Source organism: Castor canadensis, chromosome 1 (genome assembly GCF_047511655.1).
Source record: "Castor canadensis chromosome 1, mCasCan1.hap1v2, whole genome shotgun sequence".
Taxonomy (NCBI): Eukaryota; Metazoa; Chordata; class Mammalia; order Rodentia; family Castoridae; genus Castor; species Castor canadensis.
The window spans coordinates 10,967,066-10,981,564 of record NC_133386.1 but is presented as its reverse complement, the minus strand read 5'-3'; the positions used below and the strand labels follow the sequence as shown (position 1 = coordinate 10,981,564).

Sequence of the window (14,499 nt, the reverse complement as noted above, 5' to 3'; positions counted from 1 at the left end):
CCACCTGTAAACACCTGGATGGTTCCCCTGGTAACAGCAATCTTGTCAACCAAACATAAGAGTAGAGGTCCTTGGAAAACAACCACCACTTAACACAATCTGTCTTTGGGTTGCTGAGGTTGGCTGAAGCAGCTAACTAGGATTAGAACACTGTGAGCTTCCCTGGAAATCTCACCCAAACTTAATGATCTCTCTAGGCAGTGTTCCAGGATTTTACGGGTCTTTAGATCTTGCTATAGGCAGAGAGTTTGTTTGAATTTGAGCATAAAGATTATTGTACCTTAATTAATCCCCAATACCAATTCATTCACTTGCTAAACTGAGATATAGAGATGCGTCCAAAACACATCTGCATCCCTAGGAAGGAAGAATAATTCTACATTGAGACATCACTAATTTAAAGCAGAGTTTAATAAATTCATCTCACCCTCAATCTCTGTTTTATCCTCCACATGAATTATGTTGGCATGCATAGTCAGTCTTCTTTAGGTCACTGTAGCAACTCAGCAGACCAGCGCTTCCAAATTCCTCTGTCCTACAACTCCACCTCCTTCCCAGCATTCCAAACTCACAAATAAGGTGTCAGAAAATGCTAAAAAAAAAAAAATAGCCTCTTTCCTTTGACCCCTGACATATAAAAATTGATTAATCTGTTATCCTTCGAACACTCACACACTGATAAAGTCTATCCATACTCAATGAGGATACATGTTGGAGGCCACTTTCTCAATAATAGTGATGGATTTGCCCTACGCCAGTACTTTTCCATTTATTTTATCTTACAGCAGCAGAGCCCTTTTGTTTAAACAGAACTGTTCTTGGTACTCTGATATATAAAGCAGATACAATTTGATCTGTGGTGCAGAGAACAAGCTGGCAGGAGTCTCAGGTTGCAGCCCACTCCCCTCAGCACAGCAGGAAACATCTCTGTGCAATCCTGGAGCGTCTGAGGGCACAGTGTGGAAAGCTCTGCACAAGGCATTCGTGCTTATTTGTCCAGCTCACTGTGACATTGGAAAATACGTGCCAAAGGGATGCGTAAACTCAGGGTACTGTCCATGGAAAAATATTAATTGTACACAGACAGTTTTTCATGAGAGCCACTTACCATCTGAGTCCTTAATGAAGAGAACCTGCGGAAAGAGCATATACAGTCATAAAATAAGAGGGAAAAGAGAAGTTGGGCCTTGTAGGAGATGATATTTTTGCAAATTCAGACTGAGCATTCATAATCTGAAAATCTGAATTTGGAAATACTTCATAGCCTGAAATCTTTTGAACAACAACATGACCCTACAAATGGAAAATTCCACATCTGACCTCATGAGACAGGATGCAGGGAAACTGCACCTTGAATACTGAAAGCATTCTGTAAAGTTATCTCTAGGATGTATGTGTAAGGCCTATATAAAACACTAATGTTTTAGACTTAGATACTAATCTCCAAGATAACTCATATATGCAAATCTCCAAAATATGAAAAAATCCACAATTCAAAACATTTTGGTCACAGGCATTTTGGATAAAGGATGACCAACCGGTAATATAAATAGCAACAGAGCCCATCAACATGAATGGTCAACCGCAAAAAAGACATATCCTGACTCAGAGCTATTTGGAGCCCTGCTGTTCCAAACTCTGTCAACCCTTGAACTTTCAAAAACTTCAAAGAGATTCCCTCAAGTCAGTGTGGAAAGAATTGTTCTAAGTGCTCAACCCCTCCTCTATGGCAAACAGAGTTTAGATACACATAAAAGTCCTGCCTTGCCATCAGAGCACAGCCAATGTCCAGGAAGAATCAAGCCTAAATGAAAGAGAAGAAGACACTTCTCTTTTTGTTTTTAAGGATTGCTCTTCATCTTTTCATTAATAAGTGGAGTCGGACTCCTTGATCTGCTCTGGCTATTATATCAAAATACCACAGACTGGAAAACTTATAAATAAGAGAAATTTTATTTCTTAATGGATCTGGCCACTGAGAAGTCCAAGATCAAGGCACCAGGAGATTCAGTGTCTGGCGCCTCCTGATTCATAAATGGTTCCTTTTTGCTGTGTTCTCACATGGTGGAGGGGTCAAGGGATGCCTCTGTGACCTCTCTTATAAAGGGCACTCATTTCATCCATAAAGACATACTCATGGCCTACTTGCATCCAGAAGGCCCCACCTCCTAATGCCATCATCTTGGGATTCAGGTCACACCTATGTGTTTTGGAGGGACACAAACATTCAGAATAGAGTTTGGGAAGCAACTGCTCCCTGCCTGCACTGAGCTGCAGGCACTACTCAGTCACTTATGCTCTGTGAACTTAAAGTACGATGACAAAACAAAACAAAACTTTCCATCAGGATGAGGGAAATGTTTTCTCCACTTAGTAGTTAAAATTTCATGTAAACTTGAAGGAAACAGTTTCATTCTGAAGATAAGTGAGGAAAGTACAGAGGACCTGCCACAGGTCCATAAACGACCTCTCCATTCTGGATTCTATTGCAACGCCTTCATATTTTCATGCATAAAATCTGATTAGTTGCACACGGCATACTAAAATCTGATGCATTTCAATATGGCTTTTTCTATACACCAATTGAGATATAGATTGACTATGTCAGCCCAGGAATTTAAAATCCTACCAAATCAAGAACTTTATTTCTCTGTAAGACCTGAATTATTTAGGATTAGGTTCATCTTTATGTCACAGGAAAAAAAAATAGATAAATGACACTGGCTTAAAGAAGACAGAAAGTGGCTTTCTCAAGCAAAGGAAGACGAGATAAGCTGACCAGTTTCCTTGGGTGCCATGGCCCTCTCATGTCCTCTCATGTCCACCACGCTTAGTGGCAAAACAGAGACAGTGATGGGAGGAAGAGACTGAAGGAGCATGCCAGCTGTCTTTTCAGAATCTTTTCCAGACACTGAGATGATAAAGACATTGTCCACATTGCTACACAGAACAGAGACCTTCTGGCAGGAGGAGTAGCTTCCTCACATTGGAACAACTGTAGAGGTTCAGGAACTATCAAGAAGAGACTCAGGAATGGTGAGGTCTTCATCAAGATGCTTGTTCATGCTGTTAGCATGGCTGTTCCAAAACCTAGGAAGAAATGTTGCTTAGAAATGGAATGAATGGTAAGGTCACCCACGTGCCAGGGTCAGTCCAGTCCTGGGAACACATGGTCTCAAGTGAGCAGGTGAATCAGGTGAATCATGAGAGAGCAACGTGAGGTGTTCACCAATGCAAAATGCTGTGCAGACAGAAAGGAAATGTGATAGGCCACAGAGAAGATGTGAGTTCAGGGAGGGCTTGAAGGAGGAAGCAACATGTAGAACAGAAAAATGGAAAAAGGACAGAGAGGCAAACGTGTACAAGGGGATGGAGCTTGACAGTGCAAAACAAGCTCACTTGGAGACGACCAAGTGGCAGGCATTATGTGATTTAAGCGGGAAGTTCTGCACTTCAGAAAGATAACTCTCCTAACAGTGTCTGGCAACATGGGAGAGACTCAAAGAAGATGAGCTAGCAGCCATCTTGGGGGTTCATGGAGAATCCAGACCTAGCTAAGGGTACTCTCCTGTTTATTTCAAGGCCCCCAAAAAGACCATATCCTCCATGATATCCCTACTACCCTCCTTCCCCCTGCTTCTCCTGGGCACTTCTGGAAAGTAGCCTGCAAACGTTTGTTTCCCTAGATTTGAAAAATTTATCAGAACAATTTGTTCTTGGCATTCTATGGTTCTCACAAATATTTCAGGTCAGATTCAGATGCAGGGAGGCCAGGTCAGAGGGGGGCACACATTTGCTGCTGACCCCAGTGTAAGTTGTCTATTGAAGAGGCCATTTAAAGAAACTGAAATTCACAGTGAGGAAGAAGTGTTTTGCTTAACAGTTTTAAGTTTCCTATGGGCCTTCCTGAGTCATCAACCGACTCAATTCCACCTGCTCAATTTTGTTATTAATTTAAAAACAACTCTGATAACAATAGAGTCAAAGTTGTGCTGCGTGTTTTGATTTCTTGCCTCCCAGTGCATAATTCTCTAGTTGTGCCCACATTTTGGCAGTTAAGCTCACCCACCCTGCAACAGAGAGAAACATTCTTTTAAAAATATTTCCAACCCCCTCACACTCACATGAAACTGTTTCACTTCCAACGTTATCTCAGTTCTTACATAAGATCCATTGTTATCTAATACTAAATCATTGTGTCACATGGGACTTACTCCACGGCAGAGTGGGAGCAGAAACCGTCCCTGATTTGCCTCTCTCTAAATCACCCCAAAATTCACTATTCATCTGAATAACTGACTGCAATTTAATGATTCTTTAGATTGTTTGTAGCTAAAATTTGGTTACACTGAGAATTATGTTTGTTGTTCCTATTCATATAGCTAAATACAACTGTGTGTATGGGTAGAATATGTGATCATATGTGATTATATTTTCTGTGCTGGTAATTTAGAGAAATGTTAATCTGATCAAAGATCAAAATGTAGTGAAATTGAAAAAAAATCTCAAGTAGCCCTTTTGGTGTAAACTCTGGGAATAGGTGAGGTACATAGAAATGACCACACGCTGAAGAGAGGTCCACCTGAGGTGAACCTTTCCTCTCAGCTGCAGAATCTGGGAGTAAGCTATCTTGACACTGAACATGGATTACTACATTTGGACCTAAGATGTGAAGCAAGCTGAGTGGCTAATTTTACAGAGTCAAGTTGTCATTGTGGAAACCAGTATAAAGATGACCTGTGGGTCTGATCTTAACTTAGGGGTGAGAAAATGGATATGGCGGGTGGGTCTCAGTTTTTAAATGTGTAGTGAAGCCAGGTGAGAATGGTAAGTGAGCACAGTGGGGAGAATGAGAGGGCTGTGCTTTGATTTTCCCTCTTCTGGTGAGTTGTATATGGCTGGCATTCCTCAGAAACTAGGAGATTTTTTCCCTGAGCCTCAGACTTGGATTTGTACATAAAGCCACTGGACCCCATGCCTGGACTAAGACTTCTTTGCCCCATGGGAACATAGAATTGCTTAACCCAGTTAAACCAAATATAGAAAACCTTCTAAAAATGTGAGTTTCTCTCACACAAAGTTCTAGTCCTCAGCAATCTATTTCAAGATGGCTTGGCAGCTCCTTCAAGATGTTTGCTTCAATGGAAAATGTTTCTGCTCTCGGCTTGCAGCATGGAGTGAGTGACTGAGGTAGATGTGGAGGAGAGAAAAAGTCTTGGGAAAGATCCGTAGAGATGAGGAAAAGTAAACTAGTGCTTAGAGCTGCATACTAGTGTTAGCAGCAAAAGAAAGACTGAGAGTAGCCATAGAAAAATAAGTTCCGGCTCAAGCCTTCCATAATCCTACATCTCCACTGATTTCCACAGATGGAGGGCCACCGGGCCAGGACTGGGAAAATGCCCCAAGAATGTCACTGTCACAAAGCCATGGGGCTTTGGTAAGGACTGCACAGGAAATACAGCTCCACATACATACCTTGCGAAAAAGCAAAATAAAGTTACAAGAGATGGTAGAGAAAGAAATGCACCTATAAATTGATTTTTTTTTTCACTTTGCATGGGAGGAACCTGAGGTTTAGAAAGGTTAAGACAATCATCTACTCATAAAATATGCAAAATGACATCTGGACTTCTTTTTTTAATGTGCTGTCTTTTTGGATCTATTCAAGTAGAAATGAGAATGTATTTTGGAAGTACTGGGATTTGAACTCCTGGACTCACACTTGCTCGGCAGGTGCTCCACCACTTGAGTCACGCCCTCAGCCCTTTTGCTTTGGTTTATTTTTAGACAGGGTCTTAGGCTCTTTCCCAGAGCTGGCCTCAGACTATGATCTTTCTACCTCTACCTCCTGAGTAGCTGCTGGGCTTATGCTGTGTACCACCAAGCCCTTCTTTTCATCCTGCTTTCTGCCCTGGTTAATTTTTATCTTATTCATATGTGCACACAATGATTGGGTCATTTCTCCTCCCTTCCCCCACCCCCTCCTTACCCCCCCTTACCCCTCGCTACCCAGCAGGAACTATTTTGCCCTCATCTCTAATTTTGTTGTAGAGAGAGTATAAGCAACAATAGGAAGGAACCAGGGTTTTTGCTGGTTGAGATAAGGATAGCTATACAGGGCATTGACTCACATTGATTCCCTGTGCATGTGTGTTACCTTCTAGGTTAATTCTTTTTGATCTAACCTTTTCTCTAGTTCCTGGTCCCTTCTCCTATCGTCCTCAGTTGCTTTTAAGGTATCTGCTTCAGTTTCTCTGCGTTGAGGGCAACAAATGCTAGCTAATTTTTCGGATGTTTTACATATCCTCATACCTCCCTCATACCTCTCACTTTATCATGTGATCAAAGTCCAATCCCCTTGTTGTGTTTACCCTTGATCTAATGTCCGCCTATGAGGGAGAACATATGATTTTTGGTCTTTTGGGCCAGGCTAACCTCACTCAGAATGATGTTCTCCAATTCCATCCATTTACCAGCGAATGATAACATTTCGTTCTTCTTCATGGCTGCATAAAATTCCATTGTGTATAGATACCACATTTTCTTGACCCATTCGTCAGTAGTGGTCTGCCCTGGTTCTAACATTGACATTCATACCCTGCAACTTCTGCAGAGAATCTCATCTACCTAAAACCTAGGTTTGGGTTTTAACTCAAAGCTCTCTGTGAAGGAGTATAATTTCTAACAACCAGTTACTATTTTGTTTACTTTGATTCTCCAAAGAATTTCAGGAAGCAAATAGGCTAATGACCATCCTTTCCAACATCCAGATGAGGCAACTGAGACATCAAGAGGCTGGTAACTGCTTGAGCCATCCAATTTAGAGAATGGATCAAAGCTCAAGCCTGGGTTCCTTGTCTGTTTGCTTGTTTTTAAAACCCCGGCTCTCTCTCCCTCACCTATTAGACTACTTAGAGTATGATTTGTAGACGTGACATCTGGTGTGGAAAAGTTAAGTGACCCATTAACGCATTTCTATGTATCCTTAATTTCTTCTTGTTGTAACTTTTCTTACATTTTTGTTTCTCTTTTTGTGCTTTTCCCCTGCATCTATAATGGATGTCTTTGAACTTTACAAGAGCTGCTCCAGGGGAGACTATGACAAGCTTAAGGATATCTTGAAGCTTTGTACAAAAGCCCCTTTGGCTTCTCATCCAGCCTTGAGTTTCTCTTCCAACAGGGCAATTTTTTATTGCCTATTAGACAAAAAAGACAAATGAATACATTTAGCCTTAATAGCATTCCTTTTCAACTGGAATGTCTCTGCTATTTCTCTTTCTCTCTGTTTCCCCATCAGAATAAAATATTCATCCATTTATCTAGAAATATATATCGAGTGCATTTTATTTGCACGACACTAGAGGACATGATGACAATAAGTAAGGAAGCCAGTTACACCTGGCTTAGTGAGTTGTGTTTGCCTGACTCCACTCCTACTTTAAAGAATAATTAAGACTAAGGCTCTGACAGTCCTTCTGGGAAAAACTAAGACTGAAAATGATGGGAGGAGGGGCAGATTCCCTCCAGCAGTGGACAATGGCAAAATATTTATCATAGAAATGTGAGCAAGCACCTGTTATTTCAGAGACAAATACGGGGGAAGGCCAAATGTAATGTTGGAAACAGATGAAGCATGAAGAAGAAATACCAGATACATGAGAAAATAGAGCCCGAGAACCAGTGTGTCTAAGTTGGGAGGCTAGTAATCTAAACACATCCACCCGGAAGAAGTCTCTGAAAGATTCCACAACTCTTTGTGGCAAATTTTAATCAGTGTGGACACCAATTATCAGTGTCTGTGATGTTCCAGGTAATATAGCCTGCTGTGACAGGCCTATATGGTGGAACGAGCAGAAAACCTTCTGTTCACAGTAAAGTCATTCTGGGATCAGACAAGAGCATTTGGGGACAGTGTTGGAGTCCTCAGATACTTCTGGAGCTCTTTGTAATAAAAGAAGGTGCTTCACAGAAGGTGCTTTAGACAACAAAACCAAGAGTAATACTTCTCAAGACATAGAATACCTTTCCTGCCTGTTCTCTTTTCACTGTCCCTCGGTCAACCCAGATAGGGAACACAGTCTCTCCCTTGATTCTCCAAAGACCTGGAGAGATGGGAGGAAATTAAGTAATAGCACTATAAAGTAACAACTTAAAATGAAATGTTACACATGCCCGGTGTTTACACATCCCGGGTGTTTTCCATTGCTTCTGGTTGCTACCACTGATGGGAATGTCTCACTGACTAACAGGTCTCCCTAGACCTCCACAAAGCCCATCGCGTCTCGGGGATCCTCCTCCCACCCCACCCCAGTCCTTCATTCCTATGTGAGGACTTCAGCTGTTCCCCAGTTCACTGCTCCTTTGCAACCCAATCTCTTGAGCATTCAAATGCTACACCGAAAGTTCTCTGTCAACATATTTTATGTAAACAAAAGAATATCTGGTCTATGAATAAGTCTTACCATTCCCTTCTGGGCAAAAGCAATGGAAGATGGTTTTGTTAGCATTCTTTTCCTTTTCTGTTACAAATGTTTGGCTATCCATCATCTTTAGAATTGCAAAACAAGCCTAGAATGCAAGAGACATGAGGTGGCAATTTATATATATACATATATATGGTTGTGTGTACATATGTGTGTATATATATGTATATATGTTTATATATATTACATATGTTATATATACATGTATTCATGCATATGCATATAACGTATATGTATGTGTATGTATATATGTATGTATACTTATACACATATAAATGTTATAATTGTATACCAGGAAGCCTGATTGTGTGGCTCTGTGGTGTGATTCTGAGGTCAAAAGAGGACCAGACACAACACCTGCTAAATCCTGAAGTGAGTGGGGAAAGATTTAACTTGATGTCCTATTTGCCTATAGCCAGGACTCCTAAGTCTACAGCAAGTGTATGGGTGGTAGCCAAGACGGCTGCTGGCATTAAATTGATTCAGGATTAAGTTCCAGACCGACTCTGAGTTTGTGGCCAATTCCAATTCCATGCTTGCTGCAAAACAAGAGAATTGGAAAAAACATAACTAATTTAAACTAAGGTAAAATCATATTGATTACCTAAAATTCTCTTTTGCCAGCTCTCAACTGAACACTCTTAAATTCAATTATAACAAGTGATTGGTATAAGGTACATGTGATTTAAAACACATATCACTGAGATCTGGTTTTTGAAATATGTCTCCTTTAATCATATATAGAATTTTAAATGTAGACATTTCAGAAACCTGAGATAAAGGCAAATTCTGAAGAAATGTTCATTACCATACATGTTAGACTCATAATGCAATTTGCAAATTAATTTAGCAGCAACCATTTTAGAAAAGTGAGTGATAAGCTGGTAATTTTATTTACTAAAGCTAATTTAAGCAGATACTTATGAATTCATTAAGGGGTGAAATACCTTTCATTCAACAAGTATTTAGGAGTGGTATTTACAATGGTAAATCAGGAGAAAAGTATCACTAAATACGGGAGATATTTCATCCTTATTACTTAATTAAAATTAGCTATGTATGGAGAGGTTTTGGCCTAACAAACTTACTGTGTTAATAAAACAAACCTGTTTTTTTTTTTAATTTTGAGTATTTAAAGTACGAAATTTGAAAATGCATGCACTGGGAGCAAAAATTAAATTATCACAGCCAAATCAACTCAGGAAACTTTAAATATTGGGTTATGCAACTAATTCAATCTAACTTCCTTCTCACATGTTTTTAACAACTGTGAATGAAAGATAAGCTATCCTGGTGTTTTTTTTTCAGTTCCCAGATGATTTTTGTTGCATAGAAGTAATACATTTGAAAAGTATTCTACTGTGATAATTATGAAATTAAAATTTAAGACAATGAAAGACCATTAAAAACAAAAACTTAAATGGTACGCTTGATAAATAGCAAGGTTGGGGTAATCCTGGAGCCATTTCTGACAGCAATCTGGATCTAACAATGGACTATCAAGATACATCAAAGTAGTATATTCTTTTAGAAATTCCCCTAGGGAAAAAAAAAAGACACAAGCACAAATATTCATTGCAATAATAAAGCAAAAGAAAAAAGGTGAAAACAATCTAAGTGCCAATTATGAGAATGGTTAAATTATGTTACCTTCAATATGGTGAAATATTCTGAAGAAGGTTAAAAAATGAGCAACATTTTTGTAATGATGTGGAGAAATCCTGACTGTAGAATGTTAAACTGTAAATGTCAACCGTATGATGGCTTCCACACTTTTGTTTTAATTATTACGGACAAGTAATTGAAAAGTAATTTAGAAGAGAAAATAAAAAGGGGGCTGCTGTAACCCCAATCCCAGGCCTCACAAGTGTGGTATTATCTGAATATTATGGTAGGGGAAACATCTGCTGATAGATAAGATGCTGTTTTAAACAAGAAATAAAAGAACTGTGCACATGTGATGGAAGAAAGAGAAAGAAGTTACATAAGGAAAACATTATTCTCAAAACCAGAACAGAAGAGATAATATGAACTAAGCATACACTTATAGTGTTGGGAGTTGAATTATGACACCATCCCCCTGAAAGAAATGTTCAAATCCTAATATCTAGTACCAATGATTGTGGCCTTATTTGGAAGAAGGGTCCTTTCAGATGCAATCAAATTATGATGGGTCATACTAGGATTAACCCTATCCAAGGACTGGTGCCTATGAGAAGAGAAAATTTTGGACTCTTTTCATTGTTTGTTTGTTTGTTTGTTTTGTTTTACAGAGCTAGGAACCAAACCTAAAGCTTTGCACATGCTAGACAAGCATTCTATATGCAAAACCCTTGAAAAGAGAAGCATTTGGACCCAAGTATACTCACAGGAGAATCACAGTGTGATGACGGAGACAGACATTGTAGAGAAGCAGTCACAAGCCAAAGGATGGCGGGTTTGCTGGTAACCATGGAAGCTAGCAAGAGACAAGGAACAATCTTCCCCTAGAACCTTCTGAGAGAGCACAGCACGGCCACACCTCAGCTTTAGCTTTCTGGCTTCTAGAACTGTAAGAGAAGAAATCTCTGCTGTTTTAGCACCTGGTCTGTGGTATTTTTACCACAGCAGCTCCAGGAAATGAGTATATATAAAAGCACGGTGTGTTAGTCAGACTGTGTCACTGTAACCAAAATACCTGACATAAACAGTTTCAGGGAGGGATTATTTATTTTGCTCATGGTTTTAGTTCACCATGGTAGGGAAGGCATGGTGGACCAGAGCTGTTCAACTCATGGCACCCAAGAAACCAACCAGACCAGCTCACATTGGGGTGGCCAAGAGCCATAACAGGAAGGGACCTAGGCAAGATATAACCCCCAAGTGCACATCTCCAGTGCCTTCCTTCAATTAGGCCTCCTTTTTACACCTCTCAGCAATGCGGTCACATTGTAAGGGATTAAATCGTTCATTAGGTTTGCGCCCTCATGACCTAGGTAGTCATCTCTGGAAAAGCTGTCACCCACACACTCAGAGATCTGCTTTACTAATCGTCTAGACATTTCTCAATCCAATCAAGTTGACAAAATTAACCATCACACAAGGTAATTAATATTCAGGAATAATCTATTGTAAAATGTGACTTTCTAATATTTACACTCCTGAGGTAAGAACTTGGAACAATGTTCTCTCCACATTATAAGAACAATCCTTGAGAAATCCTTTAAAAGTTTAAGAAGAGTTAGAACCATTTGAACCTGTGCCAGCCATAAGGGCTGCTGTTTGGCCAGAGAGCAGACATGGCTCCCAACACGGATGCCATCAGCCACTGATGACTTGGAGCAAGTTATAATCTCTCTGTGCTTGTTTCTTCCTTTGTGGATTTTTTTTTTTTTCTTGCTGACAGTGGGGTTGGAAATCAGGGCCTTGCACTTGGTAGAAAGCACTCTACCACTTGAACCAGTCCCCTAGTCCTATTTGCTTTTATTATTTTTCAGATAAGGTCTAGTGCTTTTGCCTGGGTGTGCCTCAGACTGTGATCCTCCTATCTATCCCTCCTATGTAGCTGAGATTACAAGTATGTACAACCACTGCCCAGTTTGTTTGTTGAAATGGTGGGGTCTTAACAAACTTTCCCCCCCTGGGCTGGCCTCAAACTGTGATCCTCCTGACCCCTCCCCCCCCCCAATAGCTGGGATTACAGGGGTGAGCCACTGTGTCTGGCAACTTTGTGAAATGTTGATTAGAATTATCTTGTTGGGCTACTGAAAGAACTACATTAGCTAACAGATGTAAAGCAATTAGAACAGTTAGCTGGCCTGTTATAAGCCTTCAATAAATGTTAGCTATAATTATCATGTCTGACTAAACATTTTGGTTCCATTCCCATTTTAGAATTATGAAAATTTCACCGGCATATTTTTAGAATGCATATATCAACTTATAAATTGCTTATATTCCACTACATCAACACTTTTCTTTTCCTAATTGCAAGTAATTCTCACCCAAATTAACTTTTAGAACTTCGGGTGCCCTGATCCTAGAATCACACATACAGAAAAAAGGTATTTAGGTAAGAGAAGGAAAGAAAGAACAAAAAAGAAAGTTTGAGTCTATGAAACTATGTCTGGGAGGATCAGGGAGGATCTTGAACTTGGCTGATCCACAAACCAGTTGCTTGGATGAGCAGTACTCTCCCTTGTAAATAGAGGGACTGCTACATTGGTTTTCATTCTGTTCATGTTGATCAACACTCAAGTGAGAGCTTCTGAAAAATCTGTTACTTACACTTGGTCCATGTTTATGGACGCACTGTGGGGCTCTCCCTGGAATGGAATGGTAAGTTGGAGCATCATCAAAATGTTTCTATCAAGTGCAAGGGGGAGCCGTTTCCAGGATCATTCAGCCAAATAGGTTGTAGATCTGCCAAGTGCCAAGACCCGGCCACCGCATCTGCTAACAGTTGTCACTCTCCTCAACACCTTAAATATTTATTGTCACCATGCCACCTTGCCCATCTCTCTGGTAATTATGCATGCAACTCTCCAGGCCCTCTTCTTTGATCTCGCCTCATAGGACAATATGAGATGGGGCCTCCAGCTAGGAGAAGGCAGGAAGTGAACAGCTCTCACAGTGGGAAGTATAGCTCCATTCAGTGTCAGAGATTTTTGAAAGAATAGTTCATGTTTCTGAAGGCCAAATCCAAAATTTACTCCTGTTGAGAAACTAATTAGCTATTTAAGTGTCTCTGACTAATCTTCTAGGCTTTCTTCTACAAATTAAGTCTAAAATAAGATTGTCTGATAACTAGTATACTGTGTAACTAAAAAGCAAAGGTGTACTGTAAGCAGAACTATCCAAATATCGTATTCAAATGAGATCCAGTCCATGTATCAGTCCAGGCTCATAGTGACCCAAGAAGAAATGCCTGAGAGAAGTCAGCTTGACAGGTGCCTGGGCTGTCAATAGAACCAAAAAAGGATCTTTTTAAGAGAAAAGGAGGAAACTGCAACTCAAATTGTGAATGGTATTGGTGCTGACATGTTGCTGGCACCTGAAAGAAATAGCTTTTATTGGACGTCAGCTTAGGAAGAAAAGAAAGGAAAAGGAAAAAAAAAAATTAGCTGAATGAGTACAAGAGAAAAGATCAATAACTCCCTCTGATGTTTTTTTGGCAAATTGGCCAAGAAAGGGCTGAAGTCTTTACTGGCTGACAATTCTGGAATCATGCCAAATAGAAATGGTGCAGCCAGAAAATGCACTTAGTGAGTGTAGTGAGACAATTAGTTTGGGAATATAGATTAAAAGGAAGAGCGTGGACTAACAAATAGTCATTGAAGTGCTTAGGTCCACCCAGATGCTGTGTACTGACACCTGGGCAAGACCCCCTACTGAGGGAAGACACATGGATCCTAATGCCAGGTTGGGAGCTCAACATTCTGCATGAGTAGTGTGACCCACAATGGGATTTATCACCTACATCTGGATGCTTCAGCAATGACAGGGGACAAGATGCATAATCATGCTTGCCATAAGTATAACCTGGACCGTCCCAGGCAAACCAGGGTGTGTTGACAGCTTAACATGGATATTTACCTCTCCTTGGAAAGCCTCTGATTTCAAGCCATTGCTTGTGATCATGGGTCCAGCCCCTAGTTTACAAGAAAGGGTAAGGGGGGAGCGGGTGACTTGCGTTAAATTTGTCACTCTGCTGGAAAATTCCTCGATGACTCATTTGCCCATCTGGCTGGGAGACAGCAGTATGAGCTGTCTGTGTTCTTTATATTTTTCCTTTCCATCCAGTCAGGGAGATTTTTCAACCTAAAGTTTTCATTATGATTCCGTAGGGACAGGTGAACATCATTGTTATTCATTAAAATGCAAAAGTAATTGAATGAAAACAACGCTGCAGTGTTTCTGTCTATGAAGCTGTGGCATCCAATCGTTTGACAAAACAGGCTGAACCAAGCACCGTCACCAAGTTCTAGTTTGCTTCCAAATGCAGAAAGTCAGTCGGTTGTGTCGTACCACTTTTGTT

The 14,499-nt window shown here is 40.3% G+C and overlaps 1 long non-coding RNA gene across 3 annotated transcripts; it reads right to left on the bottom strand.

Annotated features, from left to right (window-relative positions):
- Positions 1–2,616: 2,616 nt before the first annotated feature.
- On the bottom strand, positions 2,617–11,205 carry LOC141422641 (uncharacterized). 3 transcript variants are annotated; one of them, XR_012447384.1, is made up of 4 exons: positions 10,853–11,205; positions 8,463–8,568; positions 7,016–7,196; positions 2,617–3,090 (listed from the first exon to the last, which is right to left on the bottom strand). It is a non-coding gene; the product is annotated as an uncharacterized lncRNA (long non-coding RNA). The 3 variants fall into 3 exon arrangements; XR_012447386.1 differs by lacking the exon at positions 7,016–7,196; XR_012447385.1 differs by lacking the exons at positions 2,617–3,090; positions 7,016–7,196 and adding an exon at positions 7,804–8,102.
- Between the last annotated feature and the right edge of the window lie 3,294 nt (positions 11,206–14,499).